Here is a 22,460-nt window from a genome sequence, read left to right as displayed (position 1 = left end):
ACAGTAGAATCAGAGCTGAGGTCTAAGTGGATGTTTAAGTCATGAGGCTCTACCTCCATGAGTGGATTCCAGTATTCTTAAGAGACTGGGTTTAGTTCTCACAAGAGTAGCTTTGATATGAACATGAACTTCTCTTATGTGTACTTTTGTCCTATGACCACAAGATGCCCTCTGACTATGTGACACCCTCTGACTGTGAGATGCCCTGTGACCACTCACCCACTGACAGAAATTCCATACCAGGTACTGCTACCAAGCCTCCAGACTCATCAAGTAGATCTTTCATTATGAATTACCTAGTCTGTGGTATTCTGTTATGGCAACAGGAAAGAGGCTAACACAAGAGGTCTGAAGAGGAAGTCATTAAGCTGAAAATATCCATGTGTGTAAGGACATGGGTCAGAGTCCTTAACTGACACCCTCTTTGGAGACTGTAATGCCTTGGCTGTGATCAAGCCTGAGGGAGGCACCAGGTGAGACCTCGTTGCCTAAGGTTAAAACTATATACATGAACTTGATCAAAAGATGTAGACTTTCCATATAAGAAGAAATGAGTCAAGAGATTGAGTGTGCAACTATCACATAGTCTGCATCTGCCCAGAGTCTGATCAGTCCCTTTACTTTTCCATGTTGTTCTCAGCCATCCCTAATAGATTGCAGTCGAGGTGGGACATATACATGAACATTCACCAATGGATTCAAGAAATAAAAAGCACAGTCATTTTCTTAACAAATAAAGGATAAGATAACAACATCCTCATTTTACATCCCCAGCAACTCCTGGGAATACTAATTGATGAGCAACACCTGCTGACATCAGCAAAGGGAAGGAAAGCAGTGTGTCACTCTTGGATTTGAGGAAGTGGCTCAGTTGTTAGTGTTTGCTGTAAAAGTACAAGGACTGTAGTTGAATCCTCACAGCCCTCATGAAAAGCTGCATGTGACTATGTGACCCCAGCATGGACAGACAGAAACAAGCTGACCCCTGTGCTCATTGACCAGGTAGGTAGTCTAGCCAAACTGATGAGCTCCTGGTTCAGTGAGAGACCCTGGCTCAAAAGATAAGGTAAAGAGTGATTGACAAAGACACCTGACATTGACCTCTGGCTTCCATTCATAGGAACAGACACATGCGTGTATACCCATGTGCATAAACACATGCACACATAGAAGATCACACATACAGAAAATGCACATACACACATATACTAACTATGCGACTCCTAACAGAGTATGCATCTTCTGTGTTGCCCCAAAATACTGAGCCTGACTGGATCACACATTTGGAACAAACAGCTTTCATGGAATCTAGGCCAGAGAAGAACTTGTTACTCCCACCAGGGAGATGTAATCAGTGAAACCCAGACAGTGAGAAAATCACAAAACAATCAACTCTCTTCAACATAAAATTCCAAGGTCAGCGATGGACTGAGGGCTTTCAGATTAAGAGGTTTAAGAGACAGCTAATTGCATTATGTAGTTCTTATTTGGGTAATTTCACAAGCAAGCTCCAACAAAGAAAAAATGCACCACAACTTAAATACAAACATAGATGATTTTGGCAGCCTGGGCTTAGAGCATTACCTCACCCATAGTAACCCAAAACTACAGCCACTGTTCTGACCTTTCAGTATAGGCTAATTTTGCCTCTTCATGACCTTTTGACAACGGAATTATACAACTCGCCTCTGACCCTTTTCTTTCTTTCTTTCTTTCTTTCTTTCTTTCTTTCTTTCTTTCTTCCTTTCTTTCTTTCTTCCTTCCTTCCTTCCTTCCTTCCTTCCTTCCTTCTTTCCTCCCTCCCTTCCTTCCTCCCTCCCTCCCTCCCTCCCTTCTTTCCTTCCTTACTTCCTTACTTCCATCCTTCCTTTCTTGATGGTTTTTGTGATGTTTGTTTGTTTGTTTGTTTTGTTTTATTTGGCTTGGTTTGTTTTTTTGAGACAGGGTTTCTCTGTGTAACCCTGGTTATCCTGGAACTTTCTCTGTACACCAGACTGCCCTTGAACTTACAGAGATCTACCTGCCTCAGCCTCCCGAGTGCTGGGATTAAAGGTGTGAGCCACCAGTGCCCTCGTTTCTGATTTCTTTTGCAAATGCCAGTGGAACTCAGTGGTATTGTTGCCATGTAGCAGTCATTCTGTTAAGACAGTTTCATCATGGGAGTGACTGGCTGAGCATTTTGGAAGCCCTTCTGCATGTAAACAGTGATAGCTCTTACTTGGCCCTTGCTTTAATGCTATGGACCTCTTCCTTTATACAAAACATTTTTTTTTCCTAGATATTCTAAAAACACACAGAGTAAAAAGTCTCCTGCTAGATTTCAATAAATATGTAGTCTAACTAGGAGACAGACTTAGTCAAGAAAAACCTAAACATGGAGAATCCAATAATTCATGACATCAGAAGGCTAGGTCATAGATACTGTCATTAACTGGCTCATCACCATCATCAGCATTGAAAGAAGAGTCAGTAAATGTAGTGGCCGCAAGCAGTACTAATGAGGGATATGGACATTAAGAACCATAGAGAACAGGAAAGTGTGGAGACACATAAAGACCAAGTGAGAGAACAGCAATAGGCTTTAAGGAATCCTGGAATTCTGGACAGAACAACTCAGTCAACATGCCTGGATTTGTAGGTGGTGGGATTTGTTGGTTCCCACACACACCCAGTGGTGTTTAAGTCTAATTGATTAAAATAAACTATCCATATTTTAAATAGTTCAGTTCAACTTTAAATATGAGCGTAACTCTGGAATCATCACCACAATTAAGACAATGAAAATGTCTGTCACCAAAGCCTTCTCTCTCCATAACACAACATTGCTCTCCCACTCCTTTCTATCTTGATGATTGTGCTGGAAATGGTTATTTTAGGTTGCCTACATGCTGCTGCACATAGAATTGGTTACTCATTTTTATGGCTGAAATGTTGCAGTCATGCTTTGCTTATGTTTTTATGAGGTGGATACCTGAGTGATCTATAGTTTTGGATAGTATAATTAGACTTAGTGTGGATATCCATGTCTAAGTATTTGTGTAGAAACACATTTTCATCTAAGATAGATCTTATGTATGGATGTGCCCACAGTACCAGTGGATGAAGGATGCAGTTGTTTGACACCCTTCTCTACATTCAATATAGTCAATGCATGGCCCCTCTTTCTGGCAGACACAGGTGCACAGTGCAAACTATAACCTGGTTTCCGTGATGAGAAAAAGTGTTGAATCTCTTCCTGGACTTGTTTGTTACCTATAAATCTCCTTTGGTGAAATATCTGCTCAAATAATTTGTCCATTTAGGTTTGGGTCATTTGTCTCCTCACTAAGATATGAAAGGTCTTAATATATTCTAGACACATGTCATTAGTTTGTCATATGGTTTGAAAATAGTTTTCCTCTGGCTCTCCTTTGCATTATCTTAGCAGTGTTTCCTGAGCTTTAGCATTTACATTCACATCTATGACCTGTTTCAAGTTAGTTTTAGTATACCAAGCATAGGAGGGACTAAGGGTCATTTTTCATACATGGAAATCTGATATTCCTACACTGCTGAGTAGGTTGTTGAGCCATTGAGTGACTTTGTAATATTTGTTCTAGCTCAACTGACCACACGCATGACTACCCTTACTAAATTAATTTTTGTTCCATTGATTTATTTGCTTATTTTTATGCCAATGCTGCTACATGATTTTGATTTTAAAAGCTTTAGATAAGTCTTGAAACTAATAACTGAAAGCCTTCCAACATTCATTTTTTCTAAGGTTTTCTGAGCCAAATTGGGTCTTTTATACATACTTGAAGATTTAGGAATCAATTTGAAAGCCAATGTTTTTAAAGAATGTCTTCTTTTCTAGAACCCTGACTTTATCTTTCTTGGGGAGAGTTCTAAGTTGTTGTTGTTGTTGTTGTTGTTTTTCTGGATTCTCTGGTGCTTGTGTATGCTTCTGGAGACTATCTGGGCAATTAGAAGGCAGCCTTCTCAGAGATCGCCTTGCTTTTGATGTCTGAGGTCTGGAAAGTATATGTTCTATTGTGTTTTTGTTTGTTTGTTTGTTTGTTTGTTTTTGGTTTTTTTCGAGACAGGGTTTCTCTGTGTATGTAGCTTTGCGCCTTTCCTGGATCTTGCTTGGTAGACCAAGCTGGCCTCGAGCTCACAAAGATCCGCCTGCCTCTGCCTCCTGAGTGCTGGGATTAAAGGCGTGCGCCACCACCGCCCGGCTCTGTTTTTTTTTTTTTTTTTTTCAAATAAAAAAATTATGTTTACTTAGAAGCATTCAGAATGTTAACAAAACAGCTGCAATTTTTTTCTTTGCAATTACAGAGTGGTATTCAGTTAACAGAACAATTATCTTCGTATAAGCTGCATCAGAGACAACTGAAGATGAAAAAATAAAACAACAACAACAAAAACCCCACCGTCCCCATATGTAACTGATTTGTTCTGTGCATGGACAAGAACCTGCTTTAAATTTCCATGCCAATTTACAACCCCCAGATTGGACCAGGCAAGTTTAGAGGCTATTGAAGACGCCACCAGGACAGGGCTATCTAAAGACACATTCGGTAGTGTGTTAACTATACAAAAAAACGACACTGTACAGTTTAAAAACAAATCTTACACAGCCTTGCATTTCAATTTTTTTCTTTAAAAGGAGTGAGTTGTGTACAGGGGGTTAAATGCTTTATAAAAAAACTGCGCTAGAACCAACTTATTCATCATCATCACCTTCATCTTCCTCCTCTTCCTCCTCGTCCTCATCCTCTTCATCCTCCTCCTCATGTTCCTCTTCCTTCTTTTTCTTGCTCTTTTTAGCCTTGAGACCCCCTTCTTTGCCACATCAGGATTTCCTTTAGCTCTGTAGGCAGCAATATCCTTCTCATACTTCTCCAGCTCTGCAGCCTTCTTCTTGTAGGGCTGCTTGTCGTCCGCAGAAGTGTTGTTCCACATCTCCCCCAGCTTCTTGTCCCTGATGAGCAAGCTGGGGTGCTCTCCTTTGATTTTGGGGGGATACTCAGACAAGAAGAAGGCCGAAGGAGGCCTCTTGGGTGCATTGGGGTCCTTGAACTTCTTTTTGGTCTCCCCTTTGGGGGAATGTAGTTTTTCATTTCTCTTTCATAACGAGCCTTGTCAGCCTTTGCCATGTCTTCAAATTTCCCCTTTTCTTTAGCAGACATGGTCTTCTATCTTTCTGAGCACTTCTTTGAGAACTCTGAGAAGTTGACAGAAGCACCCAGGTGCTTCTTCTTGTGTTCCTTCCAGCAAGTTTGCACAAAGAATGCATATGAGGACATTTTGCCTCTCGGCTTCTTAGGATCTCCTTTGCCCATGTTTAGTTGATTTTCCTCCACGAGGCACAGAGTTGCCCAGTGCCCGTCTGGCTCTCGCTTGCCCCGGCGCTGTCTCTGTGGAGCTCAATGTACTGCAATCCTAGTCTGTTTTTTTGTTTGTTTGTTTGTTTTGTTTTTTTAAGCATTGATATGTGTCAAATGATAAATGTAACCTTAGATTCTACATAGGTAAGAAAATGGAAGTCATGTTAGTGTCTGTATGCACACTCGTGTGCCATGTGTGCTCCAGGATGTGTAGGAGCCAGGTCAATCACATGTGGTCGTTCCTCAAGCACTATACACTTACTTCTTTGAAACAGGGTCTCTGGCCTCACAATGGCCTAGAATTCACCACGAGGCTAGCTGGCCAGTGAGGTGTCTGTCTCCACTTCTCTGATGCTGAGACCAATCACCTTCCATGATATACAGCCTTTTCATATGGGTTCCAGGAATCAAACTCAGGACCTGGTGCTTGTATGACAAGCCCTTTACCAACCATGCATCTCCTCAGCCTTGGGTGTTAGATTTTCATACAGAAAATTTTCAACTTTGACAATTGAGGAAGTATTTGGGAGACAGCTTTAAAGTGTGAGCTCCTGCTCATACCCCACGGAGATACGCTTCTTAAACATCTATACCAAAATGTGAATGATTGCATTTTTATACAATTTCCTGAAGCTTTTGCTAAAGAATTGAAATGTAAGAAACAGCTAGATCAGGAATTTGAAAAGAAGTTTGATTTCTTTTCCATGTCTTCATGGAAGTTTCTATGCAAATAACAAGGAGTAATTCTAGGGTCTCATGACACTCAAAAAAAGCTCATAAAAGCCATTTTGTTAGTTACAAATTAAGGATATTAGTCAAGTATATATACCCTTAGCTATACAGGACAGGAACTCCTACACAAGTCATAACATTATATGCATTTAAATAAAGAACATCATTTGTGTCACTTTGATTCTACTATGATTCTGTGGGAGGAGGAACCATTTCTCTTGGGCTAACAGTTGTTTCACAGGGTCTCCTGAGGTCTAGCTGGCTCTTGAACTCACTGTGTAGCAAGGCTAGCTTTGAACTTCTGATCCTCCTACCTCTACCTCCTAAGTGCTGGAAGGTGTGTGCCACCATATTGTCTTCTAATACTAGGATAATATAGACAATATAGGTGCTTTTAGAGTCTTCTTTTGATGGGTTTTATATGTTTAATTCTGTCCCTCTACTAACAATGCTTATAAGGAGAAGGGAAAAAAACTTTAAATGTTTTGGATGAAGATTCAAAAGTGAAACATTTATTTATTAATGGCCAATCTTAAGCATTATGAAGTAAGCTGGAACAGCTATGAAGTCACTAAACACCACAGATCCTGCTTTGCTTCATGGCTTGTGGGGAAGACTACTGGGTAAAGACAGACAAAGATGTTATGAACCTTAGTGCAGTGATTCTCAACCTTCCTAATACTGTGACCCTTTAATGCAGTTCATCATGTTGTGATGATCCCCAACCATAAAATAATTTCATTGCTACTTCATAACTGTAATTTTTCTACTGGTATGAATAGTAATGTAAACATCTGATGTGCATGATGTCTGATATTCGACCCCTGTGAAAGAGCCATTTAGCCTCCAAAGGGGTTGCAATCCACAGGTTGAGAACTGCTGCCTTAGAGGATCCCTGACTCTCATTGATCAGTGCCTCTGCATCAGTTTGATGGCTCCACATTTTCCTCTCCTGTCAGTGTGTTTGCTTCAAAAAAACTTTAAAAAGAGTTGACAGATTTGAACAAAGCTTGGAGCATTTCAGACTCTACCCACATCTTAAGTTTGATTTCTGGCCAGATCTTGAAACAAAGCTGTTTTCTAATTTACTTTGCTCTTTAAATGGAGACAACCATCGCCATCTACTAAGTTTTGTACCTGTGTCAAAGACACACACTCAGAGAAGGATACTACACAAGTCTGTAATCTGAGACATGAACACTGTCTCAAAGCTCCTGCAGTTTTCTGCACGAGTCTCTCATTTTACTCCTTCAGCTCTATTCACCCCTGCTCAGTTTGTCATCTCCATTACGATTTAAAAAGTATTGACCCAATGGTATAAATTCTCCTGAGTTATCAAATTTTATACAAGTTGAATCTGAAACACATTCATTTTTCTTGACTTAAAGTTGCAATTAATATAATCTTTCAAATGTATGTCACTAATATTTTGAAGATATTTTCATTAAAGTTGATTTACGAGTGGAGTGACTAAATTAGAAAACAGAATGCCTTCAAGACAGAACCTCATTGTATAGGCATTAACAATGACACCTGTTGGCTCTAGGCAAAATGCAAAGATACTGTTAATGAACACTGTAAATCAAATTATGATTTCCCAGAAGACATCTGTGAGGTGGAATCTAGTCTTGTCATCATACGAGTTTCAGAATCAAAAGGACCTCAAGAGGACCTTGAAAGAATCATATGCCCATCCTTAGATTCCTCCCATGCTTCTGGCAATCCCAGCTTGAGTTTGGACTTGAGATTCTTGAGAAGCAGCTTGCTCTGGGGTTGCTGGTTTGCACAAGTCAGCCCCTCTGTATCTGTCCTCAAGATCACATGATCATTTCTCCAGCTGGTTTGCACTAGCCAGCCCCTCTGCATCTGTCCTCATGATCTCATGATCATTTCTCCAGCTGGTTTGCACTAGCCTGCCCCTCTGCATCTGTCCTCATGATCACATGATCATTTCTCCAGCTGGTTTGCACAAAGCCCCTCTGCTTCTGTCCTCATGATCACATGATCATTTCTCCAGCTGGTTTGCACAAAGCCCCTCTGCATCTGTCCTCATGATCACATGATCATTTCTCCAGCTGGTTTGCACGAGTCAACCCCTCTGCAGCTATCATGATCATCTCTCCACTTGGGTCAAAAAGAATTTGGCCTGTCCATGTGTTTTCCATAGGAAAGTCCTTCTCAAGTACAGTGCCTAATGTCCATTGGCTCCTTTTCTTTGCATGAGAAAAACAAACTGCTTCTGTCAACTGTTTTTACTTTTTGTGATTCCCTGTCCTGCTTACTTTCTTCTGAATTGGTAAAATTTAAAATAAATTTTTACAGTAAGTCATAAAAATGATACTCATCTATTTTTGTTGAATGCATAAGCTAAATTTATAGCTGAAGAAAGATGAACCATAAAGCCAACCAAACAGCTTGAACTGTGCATTGAATATTACCATTCATTTTAGAAAAAGTCGTTATTGTTTTTGGTTTTTTGACTTGTCTTGCAGATTAGGGAAAGCCATAGACATGTATTTAATGGTATGAAGTAATGAGTACTATGATGGATGTGTTCAAGATGGGGAACAAGTTGGGGAGAAGAAATTGTTCTTCAGAACCAAATGGTTGGGTTGCGGATTTAGCTCAGTGGTAGAGCGTTTGCCTAGCAAGCGCAAGGCCCTGGGTTCGATCCTCAGCTCAAAAACAACAACAAAAACCAACAACAGAACCAAATGGTTACCCATGTAATAGAAACTGCCTTGAAGTTTTAAGCCATCATCTTAGAAAATCAAGCAACAATAAACCAAGATTATGCTGTTGTAAAAAATAAGCATCTAGTGAGTAAACTCTTGAAAGCGAAGGACAGGAAACTCCATGGGGCTGCAATGGGGAGAGTTCAGCAGGACAGTAGCAATGTCCAGAGTCCATACTTCACAGTAAAATCCAGGAAATTGCCACCTTCAAATGCTGCAAGGAAAGCAGCGTCCTTCAGTAGATGTGGGCATTTGCAAAGGCCTGTTGCTCTTTCTGTGAGGATTGACAGTGGCTCTATTGACAGGTGGCTTAACATCTTAAACTGTGGGTCATATCCATATGGACTCTGGCAACTGAGTGGGGTCATGAAAAGTTCCACAACAATAAAAGGCTTCTGAAGGTATAATAACCAAACATTAATTCCACATAAGGAGTCTGAGGTGGATCTGACTGCACTTGCTCATGTGGCATCAAATGACTTCACCACAACCTTGGTTCTGAACATACAGCACACACACTTCCCAGTGTGCATGCCTCACACCACATACTACTGATGGATCCAGTCTGAAACACCTCAGCTCAGACCCCGGAACACGGCATGTTACAAACTGTGTTTACTGTGCATACAAAAGTTGCTGCTCTTATGGGAACATAATGACTTAATTATAGGAAACAAAAGCTTTTTATATTTTCCTGCTTATCAAATTAGTATATCTTTGAGTCTCATTATGCTAGAATGTAGGGCTTTAAAAATTGTTGTTAAAGATGCTGACTAGAGTTTTACAAGATATTATTAATTTTGGCTTGGGATTAGGATAGAATCTCCAACCATTTCTGAAATAGCTCTGAACTTCTTTTGCTGTCTTGTAAGAGGTATAGGTATGAAGTTATGTCCTTATTACTGATAATTTCTGAAATCAAAATATTGATTAACTCTGAAAAAAAAATGTTGATGCGCTATGTCTTGCAGCATCAAGTATCAGCCAAGATTTGTTTATGTAAAGAGTAAACAAATATCTCCTGTTAGCATACAAAACTGCTTTCATCTCTAAAATGTAAATCTCAAAGGGTTACTTTAAAATAATACATTTTATGATGTTATTAGTTAATGTTTAATTTATATATTAATTAATTTATATATTATTTTCTTTTAAAAAAATTTTAGTCGTTTTACATACCAACCACAATTCCTCTTTCTTCCCCTCCTCCCACTCCTTCTACCTACCCTCACCACACTAATTTATATATTTATTTTTATATACTTGTAATATATACCTGGGGTCATATAAAACCTGGGGTCATTCTTGGGAAAAGTTTAAGAGGTCCTACTTCAGACAGGGGGAAAATCCACATTCTAGCCACCTGTGGCCTAAAGTATCCCCACTACAAGAACATACCCTACTTGTCAGGTCTCTGTGGGAATGCTGTTCAGAGATATGCATTAGGATAGATCCCAAAAGATGGTGGAAACAGCGCTGCCTTTTATGACTTGGCCTTAGCAGCCCAGTGCAGTCCTGGCAGTGGTTATGAGCTCACCTACCCACATTCAAAGGAAGGAAGCAGATGATAAGGGAGGGGGAACCACAGTGTGGAAGAGTAAATGACACAGTAACAGGATTGAAAACTTAAAATGCAATCTGACCCTTATAAGTAAGACAGAAAACAATGCATGGACCAGTAGTAGGGTGATGACCTGGCTTAAGTCATCCATCCATGCATCCATGCATCTATGCATCCATCCACACATCCATCCATCCATCCATCCATCCATCCATCCATCCACCCACCCATCCATCCACCCACCCACTCACTCATCCATCCACTCACTCATTCACCCATCCATCTACCTACCCATTCACCCACCCACTCACTCATCCACCCACCCACCTATCCATCCACCCACCCATCCATCCATTCACCCACTCACCCACCCACCCACTCACTCACCCACCCACCCACCCACCCATCCATATAACCATCCACCCACCCACCTTTTTGTTGTTGCTTTTCAGAGAGGGTCTCATTCTACAACCCATGTTGGCCTGGAGCTTATGATGATCCTCCTGCCTCAGCCTCCACAGTGCTGGGATGACAGGTATGAGACTCCACACAAGACTACTTTCACTTTAAAAAAAAAAATTGCTATAACGTTGAACTTGGACCGTTTGGTTCTATGCTAGATCTGACACTCAACAGGTTTGACTCAAGAGCTATAACAGGACGTTGGCTCAGTGCTGGGCAGTGCTCAGTTTCTCCTCTCAGCTCACTCTGGTTTCTTTCCTCTTCCTTTGTGTTCTCTGCCTCACCTGTTTGACCTTTCACCAGGAAGTTTTTGTCTACTCTATTCTCCTTAGCATTCTCAGAGTGTCCCAGTATCCAAATGTCACCTCTACTGGGGAACCATGGAAAAGGTTTCAGAACTCAAAATGTTGGAGGAATGATTTTGTGGTGAGAATTCTGAATGGAACTGAATATGGCAAAGTGCTTGAAAAGCCCTGGGTTCCAGCTCAGTACTGAAAATAGAAAAGAAAATCCCAACTGGCAAATCTTCACAGACAAATACGAAGTGAGAGATTTTTTTTATGAATATAAACATGGCAGAAGAAGAAGGGAAAGAGAGTATTAACTCTGCTTTCTGTTTCTGTATGTGATATACCCCAGGAGAACACAGCAGGTCCTAAGGAAACATTAGTCATGAAATCATTGGATGTAATCAATATTTACATAGTGTTGGTAGACTAAGTGTTAGAGAGAGACCACCAGTTAGGAAATTCAAAGAAGACCAAAGAGGCAGCCACCAAACAATGGGGAAGAATGCCACAAAAGAAAACAACTAACAAAACCATGCTTCATAAATGACTAAAAACTACAGTTGTGGGAAAGGTAGGCAGAAGAAGTCATCCCAGATACCTGGCTACATCTCACTGAGCTCTCAACAAACAGTGTATATGCACTCAAGCATGAGTGCGTGCGCGCGCACGCGCACACACACACACACACACACACACACACACACACACACATGCACACACACACATGCACACACACACCTGGGGGCCATTTAGAGAGGGACATGGAAGCCTTGTATCTGAGAAGAGGCAGAAGCAGAACAAATTGGGATGTATATCATCCCATGTATTCTTCCTTGGTCTCTCTACAGCCTCGGGATAGCAAGATTCTCTTTTCTTTCTCCTCTGGAGACATTTCATCTTAGCTGTTGTGATATGATTGGGGATAATGAGCAGGTAACTGAGGGTGAACCATTTCTGAAGAACTGGAGCCTGAGCTCAGTTTTCCTGGCAGCCACTGGAGGGCCCCAAAGGTGTTTACAGACATTCACCAGGAGTTACTTAAACATAATTTTTTGTTTGAATTTTGGCTCCTTCTGAAGTTTTATCAGCTCCAGGCATTTGGGGAGTTGGTGAGTGGCTATGTCACTCTTAAAAATGAGAGATGAATAACATTTGGCTGGAACAGACTGAGTCAACTTTGGGCAGAGGTCACATGAGGACCTTGCCACACAGTTCTCTATGTAACCCTAAGGCCAGTACACCCACACCATGCTTTGTGGATGTATGTGTCTTGCCCACACATACCTCCTTCAACCCACTTGCCCCTTGCCCCACAGCACTGTATGTGCAGTGTGCCAGCCACATGGATCACCAGCCCCTTCCCAGCTCCACCTTGGACTCTGTTCCAGAAGCCAGGCAAGGACTGAATTTACTCCCTGCTGGAGCCTTGAATCCCAAAGGGGATTGCCAAGGGTTTCTAGTCTCATTCTGTCCTAAGGCATGGAAAACTCACAAGGAAGGCGAATGAGGTTTAGGGTCACAGACAACATGGACTTCTCAGTGTTCTACACCTCCCTCTTGCTGGTTCATGGGCATCTACCTTGCTGGGGCACTTGCAGTTTAAAATACAGAGATAATGCAATTCTGAGCACCACAGAAGAGATGTGAGCAGCAGAGTTTTGTATCTAAGCACAAAGAGACTCTGAGCCTTCCAGACTGTACTAATACAGACTATGGCATGAGATCAGTCTGTGTGTGTGTGTGTGTGTGTGTGTGTGTGTGTGTGTGTGTGTGTGTGTATGTGTGTGTAAGCATGCATGTTGACCCCAGAGATCACTATCCAGTGTCTTCTTCAGTTGCTCTCCATTTTATTATTTTTATTATATTACCTTTTTCTTTAAGACAGGGTTTTTCTATGTAGTCTTGGCTGTCCTGGAACTCACTCTGTCAACCAAGTTGGTCTTGAACTCACAGAGATCTCCACCTCTGTCTCCTGAGTGCTGGGATTAAAGGCATGTGCCACTACTGCCCAGCTCCATTTTACTTGTTTTGAGACAAGGGTTTGTTACCTAACCTGGAGCTCACTGATTGGCTAGACTGGCTGGCTAGCCAGTTTCAGGAATTTTCCTGCCTCTGTCTCCCCTACACTTGGATTACAAGTATGGGTCACTGAGCTCAGCTTCCCCCTAACCCTTTTTCCTTTTTTTCCTTTTTTTTTTTTTTTTTTTTTTTAACATGGTGCTGAGGATCGATTTCAGTATTCATGCTTATGGTATAAGTGTTTTTCCAACTGAGTCATCTCCCTAGCCCCATGGTGATTTACTGTTATGAACCACAAAAGTGAGAGACAAAACTTGAGAATGGACAACTGAGGTGGATGTCCCTCCTGACTCAGGCTAATAGTCCAGTTATAATTCACCATATGCCCACCCAACTATATGCCAGACAGCTATTTCTAGTCTAACAGAGAAGTGAGCAGAAGTACTGGTCTATGTGTTTTGGTTCTAATGACAGTACATTCCCAACCCCAATCTTGGTAGCTTTTGGAAGCCCATGGACTGATGTTCTACACATGACCTGGTTCTGCTTGGGTGGTGTGGAAAGCTAGCTGGTTTCCCATTTCTTGTTAGAGACACCCCCACAGTTAAGTGACGAATGGAAAGGCCCTTCAGACATAGCCCAGCACCCAAGCAGCTGTCTGTGCCCTCTGAGTATTAATGACTTAATTCACTTGCTCAGGAGAGAGGCATGGAATGCCCAACAAGCTTAGCCTTATCCTGGGTTCAATTTGAGCTAATCGTAGTGTTTCAGGAACATGCCTATGTGGGTTTTTCTCAGTGAGCACAGACTGCAAGTCTGAACAGAACTCGCCTATGCCGACCCACGCAGCTCTGCTTGGACTCTTGCTCTGTGACATTGCATCATCATAAGAGGGCTTTAAGGAGGTCTGAGCCAAGTAGAATTGGCTAAATGGTAAACACATGCCTTTAGAAAAGAGCATGGACACTTCTCAAAGGAAGATGGGGCTAAAAGCATGGTGGCTACCTCATCTCAAAACCTGAGAGAAATTAATCCCAGAAAATCCTATGTTTCTCAACCATAAATAAGGGTAAAAATGTAAGGAAACATCTAAGTAAGGGCGATGAAATACTTCAATGTAAGGCTTGTGCATGTGCAGTTGAATTAGAGAAACTACCCGGCCAGTTTGTGGTACCACTTTATCACAACATGGTCACACAGCCTGCTGGGTACAGAGGCTGGGATTCATAGGAGACCAGAGCCACAGAAGAATTTTCCCACAGTTTACCAGGTCCATCCAGGGCCTGAGGCAAGAGGAGGTAGTGAACATTTTAAGTCTTCACCCTGATAGAGGCAGTTGAAAATAAATATGAGCTTTGAGTCCAAGATGTAAAACAGAGGGCAGAATCGTTACCAGTGAGGTAGAAACAGGGCAAGTCCCAGATGTCTTTTGTGCTTCCGTTAGAGGGCATCCTTGCCTCACAGATTCCAGGGTGTGTTCATCATCAGAGAGTGTTTTCTTCTAAGGTAGGTCTGCATTATAGGTGGTCTAAACTGGCAGACTCCATGCCAAGCGGGGCAGGCAAAGCTGAGGGGGGGCAGGTAATGTGACATTTCTTTCTTCTTTCACATCAGCAGCACATAGCCAAGGTTAACAGAAAGCAGCTTGAGCCAAAACTGTGCTCCTGGTTCTCCCCCTCCCCTTACAAACCCCATGACTACACTTCCAGGGACTGCCAGAGAAATGAGAGATGGTTGATTATTCAGAGAGATTTTGCAATGCAGCCAAGGAACAGGAAGGTGCCTCAAGTCCTAGACAGGCCTTTTCTCTCTATGGGCAGCCACTAGGGCTCTGCATGTGGTAAAGGAAGCCAATAGAAAGCTGAACATCTTTTGTAACTCCAGCATGCCCTAGCGCCAGGGATGTCTCCCAGGCAGAGACTTCCCAAACTGAAGCCTGTCAGAGTCCCGGCATCTGTGTGCACATGAGAATGATTCTCATGTAGAGTCACACACATACACTCCTAGAGGAGTCCTCAGAACATCGTGGCTCTAGAGTTGTTTGCGCTATGTTCAGTTTTAAAGCCCGAGGCATGAGAATTGGTGTGAACAATGATGTTGGTATCACCCAAGGCCTGGCATGACGATGCTTGCTAACACTGTAGTAAGTAGAAAGGCCTGGATGCTGAGGGACAGTGAAACACATTGTAGACTGACCACACATGTGGTACTGAGTCACAGGTGGGAGAGGATGAGACATGGGACCAGGAAGCTAAGCCTGTCACATGGAGCATGCAAACATTGTGTCCTAAAGACAGAGGAGAGTTACTTGTTTTGTGAGAAACTTGGCCTTCAACATTGTGGAGAGTACAGGGTGGAGCCAAGAACTTGGGAGCTCCCAAGGCTGGCACTCAACTGGCTCAGTCTATGCCTGTAAACAGAAAGGCAGATTGAATAGCACACTGAGGACACTCCCCTCTCTCTAAGTATACGAGTACACATATACACTCTTTTGCGTGCGCGCGCGCGCGCACACACACATTCATATAGAGGTCAACCTTGGGTGTCATTTCTTAAGTAATATTCTTGTTTTTGAAACAGCGTCTCTCATTGGCCTGAATCTCACCAATTAGGTTAGGCTTGGCAGTGAGCCCCAAGTATCTTCCTGCCTAAGCTGGGGTTACAAGTGTGCCACCCATGTGACTAGACTCAGGTCCCTATGCTTGAACAGCAGGCACTTGACCAACTGCACTTCCACCCCCACTCAACAACGAGGATTCTTTGTCAAGGCATCATTTGTGGGAGCCGGCCTGCCCAAAGAGCACCAAGGCAGACATGCAAAGTTCATGGACCCCAGGGGGCAGTAGCTAGGACTCACCAGTGTTAGACCATTATGGAGAGCATTTATCTCCAGGTGACTATAGAAAATCGTGTCAAGACAGTACCTGGAAAAAGCTTTTATGAGATTCTTAAAGTACAAAACTGGCAGAGGACCCATGAATACCAAGGGAACTTTCATGACTCAACGTCTCTCTAATGGGCTTAGGTTGGAGACCCTGGGCAGAAAAATAAAACCTGAGCAAGAGCACAGGAGGGCAGGGCCCTGAGCTGTACCCTTGGCAAGGTCTTCACGTAAAGTCATTGTAATTACAGTCCTGGGAGGAAAGAGACTTGTTCTCTCCCTGCACCCTCTAAGCCCCTGGGTTTACAGCTAAGTCTTCTGGCCTTGCTTTCATTTGGGCTCTGTAGCAACACAGCACCTTTGGCTCAAGCTCTCCTTTTCTATTTTTGAAAAAGAAAGGACTTAAGAGTCCTGGGAAGCCTGTAATTGACAAAGCACTTACAGTCATCAAATCTACCCCAAGGCAGGGATGCAGCCTGGCTCCTGCTGCAGATTTTGATGTCTTACCACAGCACCAAGGGCTTTCTGTTATGTGCAGCCTGATCCACGGTTCCCTGACTGCTTGTGTTTCACATCTCACCTAATGTAAAGGTGGGTGTGTCTGGAGTATTTTCAGTTTGAGAAACATGGCAGGACTTGCCAGTATAGAACCCTCTGGAACCCTGTGGACTTGGAGCTCCAGGTAGGATGCCAAATACTTTTTTTTCCTTTGCCTTTGAGGTTCAAGTTCTTTTTAACTTCTGGCACACACAGGACTTCCTGTTTCTAGGGGAGGAGTGAGTTTTTAAAAAGGTCCATTGAAAGAACTGCTGAAGAACCTGGATGCCCAGTGGTTTTCATAAAACAATATTTTGATATGTTAAGTATAAGCATATCAGAGACATGTGGATTGGATTTCCCTTAAAACACTCAGGGTTTGAGTGCAGGATGCAAGAAGGCAGGCCAGACACACTTTAGAAATCCAAACACTTGAAAAGGAACTGGGAGGTGTTTAAGTCCAAACCTATGGGACTGGCCCACCCAGGATGGCAGCAGTAAGCTCACATGTGAACAGACACCTGCTCCCTGAAGTGTTGGTCTTTTCATAGGCAGACTTCTTGTAGCCCAGATGCTTCACTGTGACAGGAAACAAAGCATTGCTTGTCCAAACTTGGAACAGCCCATTGCCTGTGCTCTTAAGAACATGACAATAACCTATGCTTCCCACTCCCCATCCCCCCAGGTCCTAATATAGCCCAGGTTGGCTTGGAACTTTCTATGTAGATGAAGATGACCTTTAATTTCCCAAATGCTGAGGATGTAGGTGGGCACCAGTATCGCTGGTTTATGTAATGCTGGAGCCTCTTGTACATACATGCCAGGGCAACTGCGATGTGCCTGAAACCCAAAATATGGTACTTTGTGTACAGACTTCAGGAAAACAGATTCCCAATAAAACAATTAAAAGCTGGACTCCAACCTTAATTGGACCAATTGCCAGAAATAGGAATTGTGGTGGTATTGTGTTCCCCAAAATATTGTGTGTTCCCTGAAATAAACATATCTGGGGTCAGAGAACAGACAGCCACTAGAACAAAGCCAAAAATGGTGGCTAGAAAATGGGAAGAGTAAGCCATAACAGAAGTTGGGTGGTGGTGGTACACACCTTTAATCCCAGCACTTGGGAGACAGAGCTAGCCAGATCTCTGAGTTCAAGGCCACTTTAGAAACAGCTAAGCATGGTGACCCACGCCTTTAATCCCAGGGAGTGGGGGCAGAAAGAAAAAGGTATATAAGGCGTGAGGACCAGGAACTAAAGAGGAAAAAGCATGTAGTTAGTTTAAGCTTTGGAGCAACACAGTTCAGCTGAGATTCATGTGGAGGAGGACTTAGAAGCTTCCAGCCTGAGGAAACAGGATCACCTGAGGAACTAGCAAGGTGAGATAGCTGTGGCTTGTTCTGCTTCTCTGATCTTCCAGCATTCACCCCAATAACTGGCCTCAGGTTTGAGTTTTATTAATAAGACCCTTTAAGTTTCCTGTTACAAGGAATGTCCACCCAGATGCACAGGGCTTTGGTTTCTTCAAGATCATGTTCCTGCTTCTGTTCCATGTGGTCTTTGCTTAGAACAGAAGTCTCAAAATCAACCAACCAACCAACCAACCAACCAACCAACCAACCAACCAACCAATTAATCTCAAACAAGCCATCTCAGAAGTGTGCTCTTACAAGACTTAACAATTCCAGTCATTAGGGCAAAGTCTCTGCTAGATGTCACAGAACTTCATGATTCTAAGGGGTTGAGAGGGCAAGTGGCCTTTCCTGAAACTCACAGTTCACCTTGGGACAAGTGGATCTTAACTCTAAAGGAAACAGTTGCTTCAGAAAGGAAGCAAGGAGTTCAGGGCAGCACATAGCCCCCTTTTCAGTGAACTTAGGATATCCACAGCCAGAAAGACATTCTCTCTTGCAACCTGTTAGCGTTCCTGGAAGACAACACAGGTCTTCTCAGACATTCCTCTTCTCAGCTGCATGCTATGCTCCTGGAAGACAACACAGGTCTTCTCAGACACTCCTCTTCTCGGCTGCCAGCATCTTGCAGATGAATGGATGGATGAAAGAAAGTTGATGAATTCTGAGGTGTGGACTGATATGACTTGGGCTGGCACTTATTTGGGTCTCTTCAGCTCTTTGTTGGTCTTCTGAGGTATTTCCAGAAGTTTCCACCATGTGTTGGGGTTACAAAAAAAGAAAAGAAAAGCTGAAACCAAGACAGTCAGAACTTCCACAGCAAACAGGGCTTTGAAATAGCTTGAAAGCCAAAGCGGCTTTATCTGAAAGCATGGGCATCAAAAAGAGATAGGGGATCATTTGGCCTTCCCCCCATAATTAAGCTATCTGTACAATTAGTTCCTCAGTTTCTCCATATTCCAGGAAGGATGCTTTTAAATATTACCAAATAACTTCTGGGAGGGTAATTCAGAATGCTTCAAACTCCTTTAGGGCAAAGATGTCAGATTTTTAAAAATATAATAAACCACACTATTGAATTATGGTGGAATCAAGTACAGCTCAGAGAATGCTGGGAGACTTACCTTGTTCTTGCTTCCTGGTTGTCTACACATAATAATAGTAATTACTTAGGCTGTGGTGCCTACCATATGCCAGGCACTTCTAGATTTTTCTATGCATCTTAATTTGTTCAGTCTTCACAACACCATTAATAAGTAGGTTCTTTTATTAACCTGATGGGGAAACCAAGGCACTGATAAGTAGTTTGCTCAGTTGCCAACATACTTTGGCAAAGCCAGGCTTTGAACCTAGGCAGTTAAGTGCTTTCATCTCTATGCTGGACAATCCATCCGCCTCTGGTTTTTCTCCTCTGATCTTGAAAATACCCTCATGCCTTTTCCTTCCTCTCATGTATTTTACAAGCAAATAATTATGTTGAAATCACATAAATCACACACAAAAAACATTTCCCTCTAATTTGCCATGTCTACATTTGCTGCCAGCAGGGGTGTCTTCATACAAACGGGCTTTGTCTTTGTGTGGAAAAGCTACTGTGTAGGCTGATATGTGAAAGCCTACAACGCTCATGAGGGGGAAGCAGTTCGTCTCCCTTCATTAAAAGTAGATCTGCAGAGTATCTAGAAATCAGGAAAGTTTGCAGACATCTACTGAAGTTGGTGGAGAAATCAACAGAGAAACATCTCAGAGGGCTCAGACTCTTGGAGGGAAGGGAGGGTGAGAAGACCCCAGGCTTTGCTAGGAGCTTTTATTGCATGATTGACAGGCAAACGTGTCTGTCTTCCTTGTCAGGTTGTTTCAGAAGGGTCTTCTCCCAGCATCATACATAAAGAGCCTCTTGTGGCCTGTGAGCAGTCCACACTCTGAGGAAGGAGATTGGGAGGCCCCAGGCCCACATCCAGTCTGTCTCCCTTCTCTCTGGCCACAGAATTTCCACTCATCAGAGAAGGACACTGAGCTTCTGAACAGAAGCAGGAGGAACACTGAGGATACCTGGTTGCTGTTAGTGCAGCCCTGCCACTCTAAAGTTTCACAAGTAGCTCTTCCTTATAAGAAGACTAAAGGAGGCTGGCAAAGTGCGTTGCAGCTTCAGAGTGATGCTCCATCCATGGATCTCTGGAAGGTTGTGTTGACTTTATGGAAAAGCCTGTGCTAAGTTTTGTTTCTATGGAAATAGAACCATTAGGTTAAATAGCAATTGAAAACTATTTAGTGAAAAAGTTACCAACTACCACTTCTTTTCATTTTACACTAAATTGCACATTATTATTTTAATTAGCAACTAGAGGGCAATGCTTATGTTTGATTATATGAAATTACACATATGCCCACATATTTGGGAAAGTAGTGTTGATTGGGCTGGGTAAGTGGCTATGTTGTCTGAGGAGACCCTCTGACTGCTCTTTGCAGTTGTCTGTCAAAAAGATATGTGACCACAGGACATGGAGATAATTTACAGCTGCTTTAAAAATACAAAGTGTCAAACATATTGGCTATCACTGTCATTTCCTTTCTTGGAGGAGGGCTGACTAGATGTTCTCCAGAGAGATACCTGAGAGTAAGATTATGGAACACACAGATCTAGAAGGTTCCTGCAGCAAGTGGAGGCTATGGAAATTCTAGAGGACTAGGCCAGGGGTCTTCCTGACATGGGGGCCTCACCTTACATATCTCAGCAAATCAGTTACCTTTCTCATTGTTTTGGTAAAATACATTGTAGTAGCTTCTCTCCAGCCCCGCCAAGCCCTGTTAGTCCAACAACCCACTTATAAAATAAACACACAGACATTCATATTATTTAAACTGCTTGGCCATTAGTTCAAGCCTACCATTGTCTAGCTCTTACTCTTATATTTAGCCTATTTCTATTAATCTATACTTTGCCACATGGTTTGTGGCTTACCATTGTCTTACATGTTCCTTGTCATGGCAGCGGCTGGCCATATCTCTCTCCGCCTTCCACTTCCCAGAATTCTCTTCTCTGTTTGTCCCGCCTATACTTCCTGCCTGGCTACTGGCCAATCAGCATTTTATTTATACAGAATGATATCCACAGCAATACATGACAAAAGTGGCATAAATGCGAAGGATTTCTTTTGGCTCATGGTTTGAAGGCAGAGTCCATGGTGGCAGGAATGTGTGATGTGACTCATCACATCTTGATGGTTCAGGAAGTGGAGATGGAACAGGAAACAAGGCATGCTAAACACAGAGGCCTGTCCTGCAGAGACCCTTCCACTTGGAGGCTCTTTGTCCAAAGGCTCTGCAGCCTCCCCACACAGCACCAGTTGGAGACCAAGTGTTCACAGTCAAACTTTATGTCACTCGAAGAGAAACTTGACCTCTACAGAAAGTCAAAGCCTTATCTGGGTCATTTCACCAGAGCCCACCATGGCTTTGTGAGCTGTCTGGTCTCTGAGGAAGGAGTGTAGCCCAGGCCCCCACTCTGATTGTTTTTGTTCTCTTTGGACATAGGGCCAGCTGTCAGCCTCTACATCAGCATAGCAGTCACAGATAACTTACACTCATTCCACAAATAAGCCTGAATCTTCATCTGGGAAATCCTCAGTAGCCAGGGTCCAAAACTTATGGGATAGATGAGGTTGTCCTGGACACAATGCCCTCAAACAGGCTTCTGGGGAGCCTTGGTGTGAGATGTCCTCATGTTGGCAAGTCCAGCCAGCATGCCCCCTATTGGCTGTGAAATACCTATTGTGAACTTCAGAACCCTACATGGTTTTTCCTGTTGTTAAAGCACCAGTCATGGTTGCTTCCCTGTGGAGTCAGTGGCATAGGGAGCATCAGGTCAATCAGAACTTCAACTCAGAAGGAGGCGCTTATAGTTAGAGTTTTCCTGCCTGGCCCAGTCAGGACAAATCTCTCTTACCCGTCAGTCCCACAGTCGCTCAGACCCAACCAAGAAAGCACACAGAAACTTACATTGTTTGGAAACTGTATGGCCGTGGCAGGCTTCTTGTTATCTGCTTCTTCTACCTTAAATTAACCCATTTCTGTTAGTCTATACTTTGCCACATGGCTTGTGGCTTACCAGTGTCTTTACATGTTGCTTTTCATGGTGGCGGCTGGTGGTGTCTCTCTCCAGCCTTCTACTTCCCAGAATCCTCTTCTCTCTTGTCCCGCCTATACTTCCTGCCTAGCCACTGGCCAAACAGCATTTTATTTGTACAGAGTGATATCCACAGCACTTCCCCTTTTCTTTTTTTTTTTTTTTTAAGGAAGGTTTTAACTTTTACATAGTACAATTACATATAACAAAACAATTATCAAGCAAGAATTATAGTTACATTATTAAAGAAGATATACTATCTATCTTATATTTGTGAGTCCAAGGTTTTATATCTAATTTATCTTTTATCATAACTGAGAAAATTATAA

General features: G+C 42.7%; 1 pseudogene; it reads right to left on the bottom strand.

Annotated features, from left to right (window-relative positions):
* Positions 1-4,711: 4,711 nt before the first annotated feature.
* On the bottom strand, positions 4,712-5,349 carry LOC118580790 (annotated as a pseudogene).
* Positions 5,350-22,460: the final 17,111 nt, after the last annotated feature.

This window comes from Onychomys torridus, chromosome 3, assembly GCF_903995425.1.
Source record: "Onychomys torridus chromosome 3, mOncTor1.1, whole genome shotgun sequence".
Taxonomy (NCBI): domain Eukaryota; kingdom Metazoa; phylum Chordata; class Mammalia; order Rodentia; family Cricetidae; genus Onychomys; species Onychomys torridus.
This window is presented reverse-complemented; position numbering and strand designations above follow the sequence as displayed.